Source organism: Acanthochromis polyacanthus, chromosome 20, assembly GCF_021347895.1.
Source record: "Acanthochromis polyacanthus isolate Apoly-LR-REF ecotype Palm Island chromosome 20, KAUST_Apoly_ChrSc, whole genome shotgun sequence".
NCBI classification, from domain to species: Eukaryota; Metazoa; Chordata; class Actinopteri; family Pomacentridae; genus Acanthochromis; species Acanthochromis polyacanthus.
The window spans coordinates 9,764,835-9,787,056 of NC_067132.1; the positions used below are offsets into that span (position 1 = coordinate 9,764,835).

Here is a 22,222-nt window from a genome sequence, read left to right on the forward strand (position 1 = left end):
TCCGACAAGGTGTGATTGGTGAATGAGATCTGGATGAGATGCTGAAGTCTCAGGACACAGTTGGGATGTCTTGGCTGACATGTCTCTTTCAGTGTCAAGAAGAAGTCAGGGACAATCAATTTGCTCATTTATTGTATTCAAATTGCACTGTGACTGTGGCATCAGTGCCAGAACACAGTATATGTACTTTATTTTACAGATGTACAGATTTGACCTTTGACCTTAAGGTATCATGACCTGTTTGACTCTTTTGTGACATAATACAAATACAAAGAATTTAAGGTTTAGGACGTCTTTGCCTTGAAGAAGTTCTTGAGTTTCTTTTTTTTGTGAATGAATCCTGATCTTAGTTGAGATACGAGGTATGATGTAAGCGAGTCATTGGTGTCAGCTTAGATCATTCATACCATATCTGATGTGACCTTTCACCCACAGATGTTGTGAAAGGACACGTCTCTGTGTCAACAACATGTGTTTTCAGGGCTGACAGAATATTTCAGATTGTTGATGTGGTATTGCCTCACATTCCATCTCATAAACTGGCACCCTGTCAGCATGATTCGTTCATGTCATGTGAGGTGTTTTGACACAACAATCAAGTCTAGTTTAGTACTGTACCAAACAATACAAAAAAGTGCATTTACAGATAATAGTTTTTTTTTGTAGCATTTATTTTGTGCACCTCTTTTTGAGACAGAAAACTTGAGATCTACTCATATGAACTTTGGCAATACTGAACATAAAATGTACAGTGCAAAAACATAATTTGCTGAAGAAACAGGGTAAAAAAAATATGTGCAATGTTTATAGTGTGAAGGTTAACGTGCAAAACAAAGTGAGTGAGATTTGTAGACAATGGAATATCGTAATGTCTGTGATTAAACTCTACAGGCCGTGAATGTAGCTTCTTTTTTCCTCTTTATTGTTTGTGCTCTGTTTGCAGTGTTTACTTAAGTCTCAAATACAGTGTGTCTGACAGAGTGTGATGAATAAGATTCACTTGAAATTATAATAAAGAAAACTACTTGTGAGATGTAGTTGGCCACAAGTACACTTGAGATAAAGACCCAACCAACTCAACAGCTAAATTTGTTCTGTTTTTTTCATACACTGTTTTTTTTTCATGGTTGTTGACTGAATGTTTTTATGCATTTTTTATTGTCGTTATAGATAAACTATAGCGATGTCAGTGAGACGTTCAGAACAGAATAAGCCAGAGTCCTCAGGAGATCTATTTGAAACACAGTCCTCTTAAATGCAGGTGAGTACAGTTCTATACCCTCATCTCTACCTCTTTCTGTCCCTTTGATTTAATCACATTATTTCTCTTCTTGTTCAATGTATTTTTTAGTTTTATTGATCGTACTGATAGGGGGGCTGCACATTGGCGTAAGTGGTCAGCACTTTGCCTTACATGTTTGCATGTTCTCCCTGTGCATGCGTGGGTTTTCTCTGGGTACTCCGGCTTCCTCCCACAGTCCAGAAATATGCTGAGGTTAATTGATTACTCTAAATTGCCTGTAGGTATGAATGTGAGTGTGACTGTTTGTCTGTATATGTAGCCCTGTGACAGACTGGCGACCTGTCCAGGGTGTCCCCTGCCTTCACCCGAGTCAGCTGGGATAGGCTCCGGCACCCCCCGCGACCCAAATGAGAATGAAGCGGTGTATAGAGAATGGATGGATGGATGGATGGATGGATAGATGGATGGATGGATGGATGGATGATCATTGTGGTGTTTCTTTTGTGTTAGTCCGTGATAATGGAGTGGTTTGAACTCAAGGCACCTGTTGCTCTGCCATTAGCTTAGTTGTGGTTGAAGGTTTTAAATGAGCTGAAACTTGTGTTCACTGGTCAGAGTCACAGGATTACTTCAGCTCTGTTACAGTTCATACCAAAGAAATTGTTACATCAAATTAAATCTGGCACCAACTTTGTTTAACTGAGGTTTCAGTTCAGTATCTCCTGTCACTGTTCTACAATCTGACAGTTTTGACTGTGGCAGACGGAATCCAGTTTATCTGAAATATTTTTTCCGCTTTGACACAGTAAATAAGACCTGTTCAGAGGACAGCTCTGTTTGAGATACATTTTATACAAATATTTTGATTAGTACATCACTCACAGGTTGAAGGGAGGGCTCATCCGGGATTTGAACCCGGGACCTCTTGCACCCTAAGCGAGAATCATACCCCTAGACCAACGAGCCACATATACAGCTGTTCACATCTGTATTTCTGTGTGCAAAGACCTGCAATTGAAGTGTTCAAGGTGGGGATGTGGCGACTTGGGGCTCCACATTTTATCTGACCCAACAGCACCCTCTGGTGAGGGATTTTATGGATTCACCTTGCTGTGTATTATAACACTGATTCCCAGAAAGTTTGGCCCCAGAGACATTTGCACATCCTGAAAGTATATACAATGTGCTTGTCCAGGATTTAAATGTGGGATGTTTCACAAATTATCTATAGTTTTGTAAATGTGCATCGCCGTGGCCCAGCCCTGCTGGTCTTCCCAAATCTTGCTGATAAGTTCCATATTGATTTCAACCTTTACATATCACAGTTGAAGGATTTAAGATTTTCGTTTTTGGGTTGTTGATCACACATTCATCCTGTTCCCAGGAAAAGAAGAATTCAAATAATCATTTTATTATTTCTAATCATACTATTCTCTCTCAATGAGAGACCTCAGCATTTGATTTGTGGATGGAACATTTACCACCTATTCTTGTGAATGTAGGAATGTTTTGTACTGCAATAGACTCTAGACTCTAGACTCAAGCGTGGACTGATTAGAATTTGGTGCTCAAATGAAAAAAAGCTGATTTCTTGTTGATATGGTGTTCAAATATCTTCCATTTTATGCGTAGTATAGGTTACTCTGTAGCAGCTACTGGGAATTTGACTGGCTATGACAAGTTTTGTGCTACCTTTATCACAGCACAGTTGAGAACACCAGCAGCTTCAGATTGAAATTAGTTGTTCTGTTTAGATTTCAATAGTTAGGGCTCATCCAGGATTTGAACGTTGGACCTCTTGCACCCTAAGCGAGAATGATACCAATAGACCAATGAGCTACATATGCAGTCATTCACATCTATAATTCCATGCAGCAAAGTGCTGCAATTGAACTGTTAAACTGTGGTGAAAGCTGTATATGTTCCCTTTATATGAACCTCCACACTTCATATGTCTGTACAGATTTTCTCTCATCCATGGTAATCCCCTTACCTTCAGCAGAAATCAACTGGACTTCTCGTTTAGATTATCTCATTCAAGAGGCTTCTTCACTTATAACTCACTGATGAGGAGTTACAGATTTTTAAAGTAGCTTCAGTTTTTCAGTTCACATGCCCATGGCCCTAGCCTAGCCATGCTACACCCATGTTTCTGACGGCACAAGGGTCTGGGGAAGCTCGACGGGGAGGGAGGCGGGCTAAAAGGTTGTCTATCAAATCCCTCTGCAGCAATTGGGTAGGTATACAACCAATCAATGCAACGAATAGGCTGACGTAGTTCCGAGAGCACCGGGGGATTGTGGCTAAGTCCCATTAGCTTCCCAACCAGCGGAGCCACGGAGCCAACTGGTATATTAAGGATTTGCCATATCCCGTCGGCATAAGTCCAAATACGTCTTTCTTCTCAATGAAACACTTCAGTGCCGTGCTTTGTTTATCTTTCAAGTTGAATTTTAGCTTCAAATCTTTAAGGGCTGTGGCCAAAGCCGAGTCGAAAGATAACTGTTTGTTGTGCGCCGGTTGTTTCTGTCAGAATCGTCACGCCTCTTTCGTCACTTCGTTACGCCCGCCTTCTGACTCTACACTTCATGGTGATTGGTCCGGCCAGTTTTAGGAGAATCCAGCCTTGAGCCTTATGGAGGGGAACTAGACCCACCCTGGCAGAGAATTAAATTTGTTGCCGTGGGTTGTCTAGCGCGGCTAGGCTACCATGGCCCATGAATGATCCAGGACTCATGTACTTCAAGGTGGGAATGTTTGTGAATCCAGGTGGTCCAACAATAACGACAGCAATCATGGTGGTGGATCTGCCAGTTTACAACAGACATGAATCTGCCATGTCAAGAGTGACTCAATATGTTAATGATAGTGAAACTTTGTGGAGAGAGACCTTATCGCTGCATTATAAGTGCTGTTGTTGACCTCCCCGTCTGTTTAGAGATGGCTGTTCCAACTTGACATAGATGACTTCCGTCACTGCTCTCTCAAACCATCTGTCCTCTCTGCGGTCTGAGTTCATGTCTCTGCCGAGTGCCGTGATAAACCTATGTACAAAAGGCAGTCATTTATCACTTAAACTGAAGTAGCAAGTACAAATATACAAGTACAGTACAAAAAGGGGTATGTAGTGATGAGAGGTGTAATTACTACAATCTGAAGAAAAACATAAATTATTATTGTCTTTTTGTTGACCAAGTGTTTTTTATGTTATTTAAGTGTTCTTATAAACTATTGCGATATCAGAGGTAGATGCAGCACAGAAGAACATCTTTTGTTGTATGTATGGTATTCTGTAGTCAGTATGGAACAGCTGATTTCTTGTTGATACTCCAGTAGCATTTTGCGTTTGGGTTCTGTCTGCACAACTGTCCAATTCCAACAAACACAAAATCGTAGGAATCTCAGGAATCTTCAGAGGATCTCTTTAGATTTGACTCAAATGTTCACTTAGACTCAAGCAAGGATAGTATAGAGTTACAGTTTATAGGTGTGTTTGGGTACGCAGCTGACTTCTTGTTGGTAACAGGTTCAAATAGGTTCTGGCTTTTCGGTACATTCTACTGCGTGAGTGTGAAGTGTAATGTTGCATTTTAAATCCCTGCAAATTTCTGTTTTCCTCAGAAATTAAATTTAAAATTTATATTTGTGCAACACATCCTGGGTTTTGCTTTATGCCAGGAGCTGGTCAAACTTTTTCGATGCAAGCTACTGAGAAAGTAACTACCTGTGACAAGGTTTGTGCCACTTTTGTCACAACTGTGTTGAGAAACCCTGCAATTTAAGGTTTTTGGTCGGAGTTAATTGTGATACGTAGATTTCCATAAGATTCGGAGATCAACAGCAGGGCTCGTCCGGGATTTGAACCCAGGACCTCTCGCACCCTAAGCGAGAATCATACCCCTAGACCAACACATACAGCTGTTTACATCTGTAATTCTGAGCTCCAAACAGCTGCAGCTGAACTGTTCTACGTGGTGATGTGGCAGCTTGGAGCTGCGTGCTTTCTCTGATCCAACAGCACCCTCTGGTGGAGTATTTTATATGTTAATCTTGCTTTGTGTGTTGGTATCATGTTGTTATGCCCAGCTCGTTGTAGAGCATAACAAAAAGAAGGAGGTCGACACAGTGACAACTTTTAAACAATAAAATTAATTTATTAAAGAACTCAATCAAGAAATAACCCAAGCTAAACCCAACATAATCAAATCCAAACCAAAATCAAGAAGAGTGCCTGGCAGGCACCTGCCATCCGGGAGGGGAGAGAAAAAAACATCTTGGATTCAACCTGCTTTTAAAGGCCCCCAGCAGGTGAAGCCAATCTTGAATAATGAAAGGGAGGGGCAGGCAGAAGGATCTGCTGCTCTGCTGAACAGCAGAGGTGAGAGGAGGGAGGGGCAGGCAGGCCAGGATCTAAAATGAAAAGCAAAGACAGGACACAGGAAAACAAACATACTGACTCCAAGTCCTGTGGCCGTCACACATGTTCAAATCCATTTTGTTTTTATGTAGATTAGTAGCTTGGAAAATCCAAACTGAATCTCCATGTAATCTCCTATCTCCATGTTAGGAGATACAGGAGAATCAGTTTGGCATTGGACGAATTGAATCACGTTTCCCTCCCTGGAAAGTTTGGTACAACCAATCCTAGCACGGGAGGCTTTAGTTAATGCTGCATCATCTTCAGTGCCTGGATTACCCATAAAACACCTGCGCACCTCCCGTAACCAAACACAAACATTAACAAAGTTATTCCTAACACCGCTAATCATTTGGAAGGAGTCTTTTGTTGCGTAGCCTTTTCAAAAATAAGTGTTGTACTTGAGAGCACCCCATGTATTCGCAGATTTTTGTGACAAAAACGGCAGTAATCATTCACCACGACGCTTTCTCGGCTGCATGCCATTATTGTTTGGACTACATGGACTTCAAGGTCGATTTGTTTGTGCATCACATCCGTGTTACGCTGATTGGTTCTTTCTCATTCAAGCTGCATTCGTTAGCCCCTCCCTTTAGAAATCGTCTCCAATCATCACAATGTCAGACTGCCTTTATTTGTATTAATACATAAATAGAGTCAGTCTGGATTTTTGCAAGCAAGCAGAGTCGATTCTTCTGTACACACTCCTGTGAATCTGACTAGCTATGACAAGAACTGTTGGAAAACCCAGCACCTTAAGGTTTTCACTTGGACTTAATTGTTGTGTTTAGATGCCTGTGAGCATCGGAGGTTTAAGAAGGGCTCCTCCAGGATTTGAACCCGGGACCTCTTGCACCCAAAGCGAGAATCATACCCCTAGACCAATGAGCCACATTTAGAGCTGTTCATATGTGCAATTCTGTGCTGCTCAGACCTAAACTTGGACCATTCAAACTGGCGATGTGGAATCTTGTTATCCAACAGCACCCCTCGTGGAGCATTTTATATGACCATCAGGCTGTGTTCTCGATATGATAATAAATCCTTAAATGTTCTCAGCTTCACCAGAAAACATATGACATATTTTGTTGTATGTATGCTATTTTGTTGGTATGGAACAGCTGACTTCTTGTTTATAATCCACACCAGTGACAATCAAGACCACAAGCATTTTGTTTTCGAATTGTCTGTCTGAACCTCCCATTCCCAATAACACAAAGTGACAGGAATCTTCAGAGGGTTTCTTTAGATTTGACTTTTATTCACTTGGATGAAAGTCATGGACTGATTAGAATGTGGTGGTCAAATGTCAGTACAGTTGCAGGTATACAGTTGATTTGTATCATTTTGAAACATGTCGTGTTTTTTGTCTTGATTGGATGACTTTGTACGAGCAACTGGTACACTGACAAGCTTGGTGCTGCTTTTGTCCTGGCTGTGTTGGAAAACCCAACAACTCAAGGTTTTCATGAGGCATCAATGGTTATTTTTAGATCTCTGTGAGCTTCAGATGTTAGAGTGAGGGCTCGTCCGGGATTTGAACCCGGGACCTCTCGCACCCAAAGCGAGAATCATACCCCTAGACCAACGAGCCACACATACAGTTGTTCACATCTGTAATTCTGTTCTGCTCAGACCTAAAATTGGATCTCAAAGTGGTGACTTGGGACTCCACATTTCACCTTGTCCAACAGCATCCCTGATGGTTAAAATGTTCTTCTTGCTTTCTTCATGCTGCAGTTTAAATATCTATGTACCATTTTCTGGTCTTGGCTGCTGAGATGGAGAAAAAGCTTCACCACGACAAGGTGTGATTGGTGGATGAGATCTGGATGAGCTGCTGAAGGCTCAGGACACAGTTGGGTTGTCTTGGCTGACATGTCTCTTTCAGTGTCAAGAAGAAGTCAGGGACAATCAATTTGCTCATTTATTGTATTCAAATTGTACTGTGACTGTGGCATCAGTGCTAGAACACAGTATATGTACTTTATTTTACAGATGTACTGTACAAATAAAGTGCTTTGCTGTTTTATGCCTCCAACAATCCATGTCCATCCAGATTTGACCTTAAGGTATCATGACCTGTTTGACTCTTTTGTGGCACCTGGCATTTCTGTGAGGTAATGTCATTTAATTTTGTCCTCCAACTGAGCTGAATCTGTGGGGTTGTTGACACATTTGCGTTTTAAGCCCTGCATATTTTGGTACAAATGTGAAACTCATTGTTTGATTGAATTGTAGTTTAAAGCGAGGGCTTGTCCCGGATTTTAACTCTGGATCTCTCACACCCTCAGCGAGAATCATACGCCTAGGCCAATGAACCACATGTAGGTGCCTTCACAGCTGTAATTCTGTCCAGCTAAGATCTAAAATTGGACTGTTCAAACTGCCATGTCGTGGCTTCATCATTTTTGTCATAATTAGTGGATGAATTCAAACTTAGGTTTCGAGTACAGCTACAACTCTGCTTGACTTCTTTGTGAGTTTGAGGCCATTTTATGGTCAAATTAATGCTGAACACCAAAGTAATGACATTGAGAGTAACAGTATGGTGAGCTAGTGTGTTTGTGAGGGCAAAATACAAAGATTTTAAGGTTTAGGACGTCTTTGCCTTGAAGAAGTTCTTGAGTTTCTTTTTTTTGTGAATGAATCCTGATCTTAGTTGAGATACGAGGTATGATGTAAGCGAGTTATTGGTGTCAGCTTAGATCATTCATACCATATCTGATGTGACCTTTCACCCACAGATGTTGTGAAAGGACACGTCTCTGTGTCAACAACATGTGTTTTCAGGGCTGACAGAATATTTCAGATTGTTGATGTGGTATTGCCTCACATTCCATCTCATAAACTGGCACCCTGTCAGCATGATTCGTTCATGTCATGTGAGGTGTTTTGACACAACAATCAAGTCTAGTTTAGTACTGTACCAAACAATACAAAAAAGTGCATTTACAGATAATAGTTTTTTTTGTAGCATTTATTTTGTGCACCTCTTTTTGAGACAGAAAACTTGTGATCTACTCATATGAACTTTGGCAATACTGAACATAAAATGTACAGTGCAAAAACATAATTTGCTGAAGAAACAGGGTAAAAGAAAATATGTGCAATGTTTTAGTGTGAAGGTTAACGTGCAAAACAAAGTGAGTGAGATTTGTAGACAATGGAATATCGTAATGTCTGTGATTAAACTCTACAGGCCGTGAATGTAGCTTCTTTTTTCCTCTTTATTGTTTGTGCTCTGTTTGCAGTGTTTACTTGAGTCTCAAATACAGTGTGTCTGACAGGGTGTGATGAATAAGATTCACTTGAAATTATAATAAAGAAAACTACTTGTGAGATGTAGTTGGCCACAAGTACACTTGAGATAAAAACCCAACCAACTCAACAGCTAAATTTGTTCTGTTTTTTTCATACACTGTTTTTTTTTCATGGTTGTTGACTGAATGTTTTTTATGCCTTTTTTATTGTCGTTATAGATAAACTATAGCGATGTCAGTGAGACGTTCAGAACAGAATAAGCCAGAGTCCTCAGGAGATCTATTTGAAACACAGTCCTCTTGAACGCAGGTGAGTACAGTTCTATACCCTCATCTCTACCTCGTTGTGTCCCTTTGATTTAATCACATTATTTCTCTTCTTGTTCAATGCATTTTTTAGTTTTATTGATCATACTGATAGGGTTGCACAGTGGAGTAGTGTGACAGACTGGCGACGTGTCCAGGGTGTCCCAGGGTGCCCGAGTCAGCTGAGATAGGCTCCAGCACCCCCCCACGACCCTAGTGAGAGTGAAGCGGTGTATAGAGAATGGTTGGATGGATGGATGGATGATCATCGTGGTGTTTCTTTTGTGTTAGTCTGTGATAATGGAGTGGTTAGAACTCAAGGCACCTGTTGCTCTGCCATTAGCTTAGTTGTGGTTGAAGGTTTTAAATGAGCTGAAACTTGTGTTCACTGGTCAGAGTCACAGGATTACTTCAGCTCTGTTACAGTTCATACCAAAGAAAATATAACATCTAATTAAATCTGGCACCAACTTTGTTTAACTGAGGTTTCAGTTCAGTATCTACTGTCACTGTTCTACAATCTGACAGTTTTGACTGTGGCAGACAGAATCCAGTTTATCTGAAGTATTTTTCTCGCTTTGACACAGTAAACAAGACCTGTTCAGAGGACAGCTCTGTTTGAGATACATTTTATTTTGGTTAGTATGTCACTCACAGGTTGAAGGGAGGGCTCATCCGGGATTTGAACCCGGGACCTCTCGCACCCTAAGCGAGAATCATACCCCTAGACCAACGAGCCACATATACAGCTGTTCACATCTGTATTTCTGTGTGCAAAGACCTGCAATTGAAGTGTTCAAGGTGGTGATGTGGCGACTTGGGGCTCCACATTTTATCTGATCCAACAGCACCCTCTGGTGAGGGATTTTATGGATTCACCTTGCTGTGTATTATAACACTGATTCCCAGAAAGTTTGGCCCCAGAGACATTTACACATCCTGAAAGTATATACAATGTGCTTGTCCAAGATTTAAATGTGGGATGTTTCACAAATTATCTATAGTTTTGTAAATGTGCATCGCCGTGGCCCAGCCCTGCTGGTCTTCCCAAATCTTGCTGATAAGTTCCATATTGATTTCAACCTTTACATATCACAGTTGAAGGATTTAAGATTTTCGTTTTTGGGTTGTTGATCACACATTCATCCTGTTCCCAGGAAAAGAAGAATTCAAATAATCATTTTATTATTTCTAATCATACTATTCTCTCTCAATGAGAGACCTCAGCATTTGATTTGTGGATGGAACGTTTACCACCTATTCTTGTGAATGTAGGAATGTTTTGTACTGCAATAGACTCTAGACTCTAGACTCAAGCGTGGACTGATTAGAATTTGGTGCTCAAATGAAAAAAAGCTGATTTCTTGTTGATATGGTGTTCAAATATCTTCCGTTTTATGTGTAGTATAGGTTACTCTGTAGCAGCTACTGGGAATTTGACTGGCTATGACAAGTTTTGTGCTACCTTTATCACAGCACAGTTGAGAACACCAGTTGTTTCAGATTGAAATTAGTTGTTCTGTTTAGATTTCAGAAGTTAGGGCACATCCAGGATTTGGACCTTGGACCTCTCGCATCCTAAGCGAGAATGATACCAATAGACCAATGAGCTACATATGCAGTCATTCACATCTATAATTCCATGCAGCAAAGTGCTGCAATTGAACTGTTAAACTGTGGTGAAAGCTGTATATGTTCCCTTTATATGAACCTCCACACTTCATATGTCTGTACAGATTTTCTCTCATCCATGGTAATCCCCTTACCTTCAGCAGAAATCAACTGGACTTCTCGTTTAGATTATCTCATTCAAGAGGCTTCTTCACTTATAACTCACTGATGAGGAGTTACAGATTTTTAAAGTAGCTTCAGTTTTTCAGTTCACATGCCCATGGCCCATGAATGATCCAGGACTCATGTACTTCAAGGTGGGAATGTTTGTGAATCCAGGTGGTCCAACAATAACGACAGCAATCATGGTGGTGGATCTGCCAGTTTACAACAGACATGAATCTGCCATGTCAAGAGTGACTCAATATGTTAATGACAGTGAAACTTTGTGTAGAGAGACCTTATCGCTGCATTATAAGTGCTGTTGTTGACCTCCCCGTCTGTTTAGAGATGGCTGTTCCAACTTGACATAGATGACTTCCGTCACTGCTCTCTCAAACCATCTGTCCTCTCTGCGGTCTGAGTTCATGTCTCTGCCGAGTGCCGTGATAAACCTATGTACAAAAGGCAGTCATTTATCAGTTAAACTGAAGTAGCAAGTTCAAATATACAAGTACAGTACAAAAAGGGGTATGTAGTGATGAGAGGTGTAATTACTACAATCTGAAGAAAAACATATAAATTATTATTGTCTTTTTGTTGACCAAGTGTTTTTTTATGTTGTTATTTAAGTGTTCTTATAGATAAACTATTGCGATATCAGAGGTAGATGCAGCACAGAAGAACATCTTTTGTTGTATGTATGGTATTCTGTAGTCAGTATGGAACAGCTGATTTCTTGTTGATACTCCAGTAGCATTTTGCGTTTGGGGTCTCTGTCTGCACAACTGTCCAATTCCAACAAACACAAAATCATAGGAATCTCAGGAATCTTCAGAGGATTTCTTTAGATTTTACTCAAATGTTCACTTAGACTCAAGCAAGGATAGTATAGAGTTACAGTTTATAGGTGTGCATGGGTACACAGCTGACTTCTTGTTCAAATAGGTTCTGGCTTTTCAGTACATTCTAATGCATGAGTGTGAAGTGTAATGTTGCATTTTAAATCCCTGCAAATTTCTGTTTTCCTCAGAAATTAAATTTAAAATTTATATTTGTGCAACACATCCTGGGTTTTGCTTTATGCCAGGAGCTGGTCAAACTTTTTCGATGAAAGCTACTGAGAAAACAGCTGCCTGTGACAAGGTTTGTGCCACAACTGTGTTGAGAAACCCTGCAATTTAAGGTTCTCAGACGAAATTAATTGTGACATGTCGATTTCCATGAGATTCGGAGATCAACAGCAGGGCTCGTCCGGGATTTGAACCCGGGACCTCTCGCACCCTAAGCGAGAATCATACCCCTAGACCAACAAGCCACACATACAGCTGTTTACATCTGTAATTCTGAGCTCCAAACAGCTGCAGCTGAACTGTTCTGCGTGGTGATGTGGCGGCTTGGAGCGGCGTGCTTTCTCTGATCCAACAGCGCCCTCTGGTGGAGTATTTTATATGTTAATCTTGCTTTGTGTGTTGGTATCATGTTCAAATCCATTTTGTTTTTATGTAGATTAGTAGCTTGGAAAATCCAAACTGAATCTCCATGTAATCTCCTGTCTCCATGTTAGGAGATACAGGAGAATCAGTTTGGCATTGGACGAATTGAATGACATTTCCCTCCCAGGACAGTTTGGTACGACCAATCATAGCACGGGAGGCTTTAGTTAATGCTGCATCATCTTCAGTGCCTGGATTACCCATAAAACACCTGCGCACCTCCCGTAACCAAACACAAACATTAACAAAGTTATTCCTAACACCGCTAATAGTTTGGAAGGAGTCTTTTGTTGCATAGCCTTTTCAAAAATAAGTGTTGTACTTGAGAGCACCCCATGTATTCGCAGATTTTTGTGACAAAAACGGCAGTAATCATTCACCACGACGCTTTCTCGGCTGCATGCAATTGTTGTTTGGACTACATGGACTTCAAGGTCAATTTGTTTGTGCGTCACATCCGTGTTACGCTGATTGGTTCTTTCTCATTCAAGCTGCATTCGTTAGCCCCTCCTTTTAGAAATCGTCTCCTATCATCACAATGTCAGACTGCCTTTATTTGTATTAATACATAAATACAGTCAGTCTGGATTTTTGCAAGCAAGTAGATTAGATTCTTCTGTACAAGCTCCTGTGAATCTGACTAGCTATGACAAGAATTGTTATTTTTGTCACAGCACTGTTGGAAAACCCAGCACCTTAAGGTTTTCACTTGAACTTAATTGTTATGTTTAGATCCCTGTGAGCGTCAGAGGTTCTCGATATGATAATAAATCCTAAAATGTTTTGAGCTTCACCAGAAAACATATGACATATTTTGTTGTATGTATGCTATTTTGTTGGTATGGAACAGCTGACTTCTTGTTTATAATCCACACCAGTGACAATCAAGACCACAAGCATTTTGTTTTCCAATTGTCTGTCTGAACCTCCCATTCCCAATAACACAAAGTGACAGGAATCTTCAGAGGGTTTCTTTAGATTTGACTTTTATTCACTTGGATGAAAGTCATGGACTGATTAAAATGTGGTGGTGAAATGTCAGTACAGTTGCAGGTATACAGTTGATTTGTTGTTGGTATCATTTTCGAATATGTCGTGTTTTTGTCTTGATGAGATTACTTTGTACCAGCTGCTGGTAATCTGACGAGCTGTGACAAGATTGGTGCTACTTTTGTCCTGGCTGTGTTGGAAAACCCAACAGCTCAAGGTTTTCCATGAGACATCAATTGCTATTTTTAGATCTCTGTGAGCTTCAGATGTTAGAGTGAGGGCTCGTCCAGGATTTGAACCCGGGACCTCTCGCACCCAAAGCGAGAATCATACCCCTAGACCAACGAGCCACACATACAGTTGTTCACATCTGTAATTCTGTGCTGCTAAGACCTAAAATTGGCTTTCAAAGTGGTGACTTGGGACTCCACATTTCACCTTGTCCAACAACACCACTGGTGGTTAAAATGTTCTTCTTGCTTTTTTCATGCTGCAGTTTAAATATCTATGTACAATTTTCTGGTCTTGGCTGCTGAGATGGAGAAAAAGCTTCACCACGATAAGGTGTGATTGGTGGATGAGATCTGGATGAGCTGCTGAAGGCTCAGGACACAGTTGGGTTGTCTTGACTGACATGTCTCTTTCAGTGTCAAGAAGAAGTCAGGGACAATCAATTTGCTCATTTATTGTATTCAAATTGCACTGTGACTGTGGCATCAGTGCTAGAACACAGTATATGTACTTTATTTTACAGATGTACTGTACAAATAAAGTGCTTTGCTGTTTTATGCCTCCAACAATCCATGTCCATCCAGATTTGACCTTAAGGTATCATGACCTGTTTGACTCTTTTGTGACACCTGGCATTTCTGTGAGGTAATGTCATTTAATCTTGTCATAGCTCGTCAGATTACCAGCAGCTGGTACAAAGTAATGTAAGTTGTCATATATTCAATGAAAGTTGATATATATAATGAAAGTATGAATATATTGAATGAAAGTTGATGCATGTTGAATGAAAGTATGAAAATATGGAATGAAAGTCTGAACATTACATATATTCGTACCTTCATTCCATATATTCCAACTTTCATTCAATATATTCATACTTTCATTCAACTTTTTGTACGCTAAGCGAGAATCATACCCCTAGACCAACGAGCCACATATACAGCTGTTCATACCTGCAATTCTGTGCTGCTCAGACCTAATATTGGACCAATCAAACTGGTGATGTGGAATCTTGGAATTCTGCATTTCATCTGATACAACAGCACCCCTAATGGAGCATTTTACGTATATGGCTATCGGGCTGTGTTCTACATATGATAATAAATCCTAATATGTTCTCAGCTTCACCAGAAAACATGACATATTTTGTTGTATGTATGCTATATAGTTGGTATGGAACAGCTGACTTCTTGTTTGTAATCCACACCAGTGACAAACAAGTGTTTTGTTTTCGAATTATCTGTCTGAACCTCCCATTCCCAGTAACACAAAGTGACAGGAATCTCAGATTTGACTTTTTCACTTGGATGAAAGTCATGGACTGATTAGAATGTGGAGGCCAAATGTCAGTACTGTTGCAGATATACAGTTGATTTGTTGATGGTATCATTTTCAAGTACACTGTGTTTTTTGTACCAGCTTCTGGTAATCTGACCAGCAATGACAAGATCGGTGCTACTTCTGTCCTGGCTGTGTTGGAAAACCCAGCAACTTGAGCTTCAGATGTTAGAGTGAGGGCTCATCCGGGATTTGAACCCGGGACCTCTCACACCCAAAGCGAGAATCATACCCCTAGACCAACAAGCCACACATACAGTTGTTCACATCTGTAATTGTGTGGTGCCAAGACCTAAAACTAGATCTCAAAGTGGTGACTTGGGGCTCCACATTTCACCTTGTCCAACAGCATCCCTGGTGGTTAAAATGTTCTTCTTGCTTTCCTCATCCATCCATCCATTCTCTATACACCGCTTTATTCTCACTGGGGTCGCGGGGGGTGCTGGAGCCTATCTCAGCTGACTCGGGCGAAGGCAGGGGACACCCTGGACAGGTCACCAGTCTGTTGCAGGCCTAAATATACAAACAATCACACTCACATTCACACCTACGGACAATTTTAGAATTATCAATTCACCTCAGCTTATTTTTGGACTGTGGGAGGAAGCCGGAGTACCCGGAGAAAACCCACGCATGCACAGGGAGAACACGCAAACTCCATGCAGAAAGATCCCAGGCCCAGGCCAGGATTTGAACCAGGGATCTTCTTGCTGCAAGGCAAAAGTGCTAACCACTACATCACTGTGCAGCCCTGCTTTCTTCATGCTGCAGTTTAAATATCTATGTACAATTCTCTGATCTTGGCTGCTGAGATGGTGAAAAAGCTTCACCACGATAAGGTGTGATTGGTGGATGAGATCTGGATGAGCTGCTGAAGGCTCAGGACACAGTTGGGTTGTCTTGACTGACATGTCTCTTTCAGTGTCAAGAAGAAGTCAGGGACAATCAATTTGCTCATTTATTGTATTCAAATTGCACTGTGACTGTGGCATCAGTGCTAGAACACAGTATATGTACTTTATTTTACAGATGTACTGTACAAATAAAGTGCTTTGCTGTTTTATGCCTCCAACAATCCATGTCCATCCAGATTTGACCTTAAGGTATCATGACCTGTTTGACTCTTTTGTGACACCTGGCATTTCTGTGAGGTAATGTCACTTAATTTTGTCCTCCAGCTGAGCTGAATCTGTGGTGTTGTTGACACATTTGCGTTTTAAGCCCTGCATATATTGGTACAAATGTGAAACTCATTGTTTTATTGAATTGTAGTTTAAAGCAAGGGCTTGTCCCGGATTTGAACTCTGGATCTCTCACATCCTCAGCGAGAATCATACGCCTAGGCCAATGAACCACATGTAGGTGCCTTCACAGCTGTAATTCTGTCCAGCTAAGATCTAAAATTGTACTGTTCAAACTGCCATGTTGTGGCTTCATCATTTTTGTCATAATTAGTGGATAAATTCAAACTTAGGTTTCGAGTACGGCTACAATTCTGCTTCTGTCTAATTAAACTTGACTTGTTTGTGAGTTTGAGGCCATTTTATGGTCAAATTAATGCTGAACACCAAAGTAATGACATTGAGAGTAACAGTATGGTGAGCTAGTGTGTTTGTGAGGGCAAAATACAAAGATTTTAAGGTTTAGGACGTCTTTGCCTTGAAGAAGTTCTTGAGTTTCTTTTTTTTGTGAATGAATCCTGATCTTAGTTGAGATACGAGGTATGATGTAAGCGAGTTATTGGTGTCAGCTTAGATCATTCATACCATATCTGATGTGACCTTTCACCCACAGATGTTGTGAAAGGACACATCTCTGTGTCAACAACATGTGTTTTCAGGGCTGACAGAATATTTCAGATTGTTGATGTGGTATTGCCTCACATTCCATCTCATAAACTGGCACCCTGTCAGCATGATTCGTTCATGTCATGTGAGGTGTTTTGACACAACAATCAAGTCGAGTTTAGTACTGTACCACACAATACAAAAAAATGCATTTACAGATAATAGTTTTTTTTGTAGCATTTATTTTGTGCACCTCTTTTTGAGACAGAAAACTTAAGATCTACTCATATGAACTTTGGCAATATTAAACATAAAATGTACAGTGCAAAAACATAATTTGCTGAAGAAAAAGGGTAAAAGAAAATATGTGCAATGTTTATAGTGTGAAGGTTAACGTGCAAAACAAAGTGAGTGAGATTTGTAGAGAATGGAATATCGTAATGTCTGTGATTAAACTCTACAGGCCGTGAATGTAGCTTCTTTTTTCCTCTTTATTGTTTATGCTCTGTTTGCAGTGTTTACTTAAGTCTCAAATACAGTGTGTCTGACAGGGTGTGATGAATAAGATTCACTTGAAATTATAATAAAGAAAACTACTTGTGAGATGTAGTTGGCCACAAGTACACTTGAGGTAAAGACCCAACCAACTCAACAGCTAAATTTGTTCTGTTTTTTTCATACACTGTTTTTTTTTTTCATGGTTGTTGACTGAATGTTTTTTATGCCTTTTTTATTGTCGTTATAGATAAACTATAGCGATGTCAGCGAGACGTTCATAACAGAATAAGCCAGAGTCCTCAGGAGATCTATTTGAAACACAGTCCTCTTAAATGCAGGTGAGTACAGTTCTATACCCTCATCTCTACCTCGTTGTGTCCCTTTGATTCAATCACATTATTTCTCTTCTTGTTCAATGTATTTTTTAGTTTTATTGATCGTACTGATAGGGGGGCAGCACAGTGGCGTAAGTGGTCAGCACTTTGCCTTGCATGTTTGCATGTTCTCCCTGTGCATGCGTGGGTTTTCTCTGGGCACTCCGGCTTCCTCCCACAGTCCAGAAATATGCTGAGGTTAATTGATTACTCTAAATTGCCTGTAGGTATGAATGTGAGTGTGACTGTTTGTCTGTATATGTAGCCCTGTGACAGACTGGTGACCTGTCCAGGGTGTCCCCTGCCTTCACCTGAGTCAGCTGAGATAGGCTCCAGCACCCCCCCCCCCCCCCCCCCGCGACGCTAGTGAGGATGAAGCGGTGTATAGAGAATGGATGGATGGATGGACAAATGGATGGATGGATGGACAAATGGATGGATGGATGGATGGATGGATGGATGATCATACTGGTGTTTCTTTTGTGTTAGTCTGTGATAATGGAGTGGTTAGAACTCAAGGCACCTGTTGCTCTGCCATTAGCTTAGTTGTGGTTGAAGGTTTGAAATGAGCTGAAACTTGTGTTCACTGGTCAGAGTCACAGGATTACTTCAGCTCTGTTACAGTTCATACCAAAGAAATTATTACATCAAATTAAATCTGGCACCAACTTTGTTTAACTGAGGTTTCAGTTCAGTATCTCCTGGCACTGTTCTACATTCTGACAGTTTTGACTGTGGCAGACAGAATCCAGTTTATCTGAAATATTATTCTCGCTTTGACACAGTAAACAAGACCTGTTCAGAAGACAGCTATGTTTGAGATACATTTTATACAAATATTTTGGTTAGTACATCACTCACGGCTTCGAGTGAGGGCTCGTCCGGGATTTGAACCCGGGACCTCTCGCACCCTAAGCGAGAATCATGCCCCTAGACCAACGAGCCACGTATACAGCTGTTCACATCTGTAATTCTGTTTGCAAAGACCTGCAATTGAAGTGTTCAAGGTGGTGATGTGACGACTTGGGGCTCCACATTTTATCTGATCCAACAGCACCCTCTCGTGAGGGATTTTATGGATTCACCTTGCTGTGTATTATAACACTGATTCCCAGAAAGTTTGGCCCCAGAGACATTTACACATCCTGAAAGTATATACAATGTGCTTGTCCAGGATTTAAATGTGGGATGTTTCACAAATTATCTATAGTTTTGTAAATGTGCATCGCCGTGGCCCAGCCCTGTTGGTCTTCCTGAATCTTGCTGATAAGTTCCATATTGATTTCAACCTTTACATATCACAGTTGAAGTATTTAAGATTTTCGTTTTTGGGTTGTTGATCACACATTCATCCTGTTCCCAGGAAAAGAAAAATTCAAATAATCATTTTATTATTTCTAATCATACTATTCTCTCTCAATGAGAGACCTCAGCATTTGATTTGTGGATGGAACATTTACCACCTATTCTTGTGAATGTAGGAATGTTTTGTACTGCAATAGACTCTTGACTTTAGACTCAAGTGTGGACTGATTAGAATTTGGTGCTCAAATGAAAAAAAAGCTGATTTCTTGTTAACCACACCCAACGGGTACGTCGGCTGAGTTATTGCATTCAGTGCGGTATCTGGCTGGGTTGGTATGTATGTATGTATGTGGCTATGTCCGGTCCGATATCTCTGCAACCGCTGAAGTCAGGATAATCAAACTTGGCACAGAAGATCAGTCTAAGGTCCCCTGCTCAGTTGTGGAGTTACAGGTCAGCAGATCAAGTAGGGAGTGAGATACGTACAATGATCTAAATTGATACATATTGCATAGGGAGGACAGGGTTGTCGCCAGCAGACAGCGTGGTTCTGCCCTCGACTGAGGGCTCATCTCGTTGATTTTTTGTTCAAGAATCTTCCGTTTTATGTGTAGTATTGGTTACTCTGTCGCAGCTACTGGGAATTTGACTGGCTATGACAAGTTTTGTGCTACCTTTATCACAGCACAGTTGAGAACACCAGTTGTTTCGGATTGAAATTAGGTGTTCTGTTTAGATTTCTAAAGTTAGGACTCATCCAGGGTTTGAACTTTGGACCTCTCGCATCCTAAGCGAGAATGATACCAATAGACCAATGAGCTACATATGCAGTCATTCACATCTATAATTCCATGCAGCAAAGTGCTGCAATTGAACTGTTAAACTGTGGTGAAAGCTGTATATGTTCCCTTTATATGAACCTCCACACTTCATATGTCTGTACAGATTTTCTCTCATCCATGGTAATCCCCTTACCTTCAGCAGAAATCAACTGGACTTCTAGTTTAGACTATCTCATTCAAGAGGCTTCTTCACTTATAACTCACTGATGAGGAGTTACAGATTTTTAAAGTAGCTTCAGTTTTTCAGTTCACATGCCCATGGCCCATGAATGATCCAGGACTCATGTACTTCAAGATGGGAATGTTTGTGAATCCAGGTGGTCCAACAATAACGACAGCAATCATGGTGGTGGATCTGCCAGTTTACAACAGACATGAATCTGCCATGTCAAGAGTGACTCAATATGTTAATGATAGTGAAACTTTGTGGAGAGAGACCTTATCGCTGCATTATAAGTGCTGTTGTTGACCTCCCCGTCTGTTTGGAGATGGCTGTTCCAACTTGACATAGATGACTTCCGTCACTGCTCTCTCAAACCATCTGTCCTCTCTGCGGTCTGAGTTCATGTCTCTGCCGAGTGCCGTGATAAACCTATGTACAAAAGGCAGTCATTTATCAGTTAAACTGAAGTAGCAAGTTCAAATATACAAGTACAGTACAAAAAGGGGTATGTAGTGATGAGAGGTGTAATTATTACAATCTGAAGAAAACATATAAATTATTATTGTCTTTTTGTTGACCAGGTGTTTTTTTTATGTTGTTATTTAAGTGTTCTTATAGATAAACTATTGCGATATCAGAGGTAGATGCAGCACAGAAGAACATCTTTTGTTGTATGTATGGTATTCTGTAGTCAGTATGGAACAGCTGATTTCTTGTTGATACTCCAGTAGCATTTTGCGTTTGGGTTCTCTGTCTGCACAACTGTCCAATTCCAACAAACACAAAATCATAGGAATCTCAGGAATCTTCAGAGGATTTCTTTAGATTTGACTCAACTGTTCACTTAGACTCAAGCAAGGATAGTATACAGTTACAGTTTATAGGTGTGCATGGGTACGCAGCTGACTTCTTGTTCAAATAGGTTCTGGCTTTTCAGTACATTCTAATGCATGAGTGTGAAGTGTAATGTTGCATTTTAAATCCCTGCAAATTTCTGTTTTCCTCAGAAATTAAAATTAAAATTTATATTTGTGCAACACATCCTGGGTTTTGCTTTATGCCAGGAGCTGGTCAAACTTTTTTGATGCAAGCTACTGAGAAAATAACTACCTGTGACAAGGTTTGTGCTACATTTGTCACAACTGTGTTGAGAAACCCTGCAATTTAAGGTTTTCAGTCAAAATTAATTGTGATATGTCGATTTCAGAGATTAAAAGCAGGGCTTGTCCGGGATTTGAACCCGGGACCTCTCGCACCCTCAGCGAGAATCATACCCCTAGACCAACAAGCCACATGTACAGCTATTTACTTCTGTAATTCTGAGCTCCAAACAGCTGCAGCTGAACTGTTCAAAGTGGTGATGTGGCGGCTTGGAGCTGCGTGCTTTCTCTGATCCAACAGCGCCCTTTGGTGGAGCATTTTATATGTTCATCTTGCTTTGTGTGTAGACACACCACTGAACCCCAGAAAGCTTGGCCTCACAGATGTGTACACATTATCATATCCAACACTGGGCTCCAAAAGTCTTGAAAAATAGGCATAGTTTCAACCTTAGTTTTCTGTGTGTGGAAGATTTTTGAATCAATTTCTGAAATGGAATACATAACATTGACAGGTTCATTATTCTGTTACAGTGATGACATTCTGTTAATTAGACTCATGCGAGTTTTTAAGAAAGGTCTCAACCTCACCAAACAACATCACAAGACAAACATTATTCTTGCATTTATTTTAACATTGTTGACCAATGTTAAGCTCTGCTTTTACTTCCTGGGAGAAGGTCACATCTTGGGCCTCCAAATACTCCTCAGCAGCATGCATGACTTCACCATCACTCTGAAAATGGCAACCACGCAAGCATTCACCATTTCCAGAGTGGCATAAGTCAGACGGTGCAGGTCGGATGAGTTAAGGTTCGGATGAGTTTAGCTACTTCACCTGTGGTATGGAGATGTAGAAAAATAGAATTACTGCTTTACAATTAGATTTGACATATACCTTTTGGATATAAATGCCATCAAGTGAAGTCTGAAATACAGTCTGTAGTGGAAGAAATCTAGTCCGTAATTATTGCGCTGTTTCCTTAAAATCTTTGTATCTATGAAACGAGAATTACTGCTTCACTCTGAAATGCTCAATTTGCAGTTTCCATCCATGTTATTCTGACTTTTACGCCTGCTGGATACAAATTTTTGTGGC

General features: G+C 40.6%; 8 non-coding genes across 8 annotated transcripts; all 8 read right to left on the reverse strand.

The window, feature by feature from the left end:
* Nucleotides 1-2,137: 2,137 nt before the first annotated feature.
* On the reverse strand, nt 2,138-2,209 carry trnap-agg (transfer RNA proline (anticodon AGG)). Its single transcript has one exon. It is a non-coding gene; the product is annotated as a tRNA-Pro (tRNA).
* A 4,973-nt stretch (nt 2,210-7,182) lies between these two features.
* trnap-ugg (transfer RNA proline (anticodon UGG)) lies at nt 7,183-7,254 on the reverse strand. The gene has a single exon. It is a non-coding gene; the product is annotated as a tRNA-Pro (tRNA).
* A 2,642-nt stretch (nt 7,255-9,896) lies between these two features.
* trnap-agg (transfer RNA proline (anticodon AGG)) lies at nt 9,897-9,968 on the reverse strand. The gene has a single exon. It is a non-coding gene; the product is annotated as a tRNA-Pro (tRNA).
* A 2,277-nt stretch (nt 9,969-12,245) lies between these two features.
* Nucleotides 12,246-12,317, reverse strand: trnap-agg (transfer RNA proline (anticodon AGG)). Its single transcript has one exon. It is a non-coding gene; the product is annotated as a tRNA-Pro (tRNA).
* A 1,446-nt stretch (nt 12,318-13,763) lies between these two features.
* On the reverse strand, nt 13,764-13,835 carry trnap-ugg (transfer RNA proline (anticodon UGG)). Its single transcript has one exon. It is a non-coding gene; the product is annotated as a tRNA-Pro (tRNA).
* A 1,396-nt stretch (nt 13,836-15,231) lies between these two features.
* On the reverse strand, nt 15,232-15,303 carry trnap-ugg (transfer RNA proline (anticodon UGG)). Its single transcript has one exon. It is a non-coding gene; the product is annotated as a tRNA-Pro (tRNA).
* A 3,283-nt stretch (nt 15,304-18,586) lies between these two features.
* On the reverse strand, nt 18,587-18,658 carry trnap-agg (transfer RNA proline (anticodon AGG)). Its single transcript has one exon. It is a non-coding gene; the product is annotated as a tRNA-Pro (tRNA).
* A 2,584-nt stretch (nt 18,659-21,242) lies between these two features.
* On the reverse strand, nt 21,243-21,314 carry trnap-agg (transfer RNA proline (anticodon AGG)). Its single transcript has one exon. It is a non-coding gene; the product is annotated as a tRNA-Pro (tRNA).
* Between the last annotated feature and the right edge of the window lie 908 nt (nt 21,315-22,222).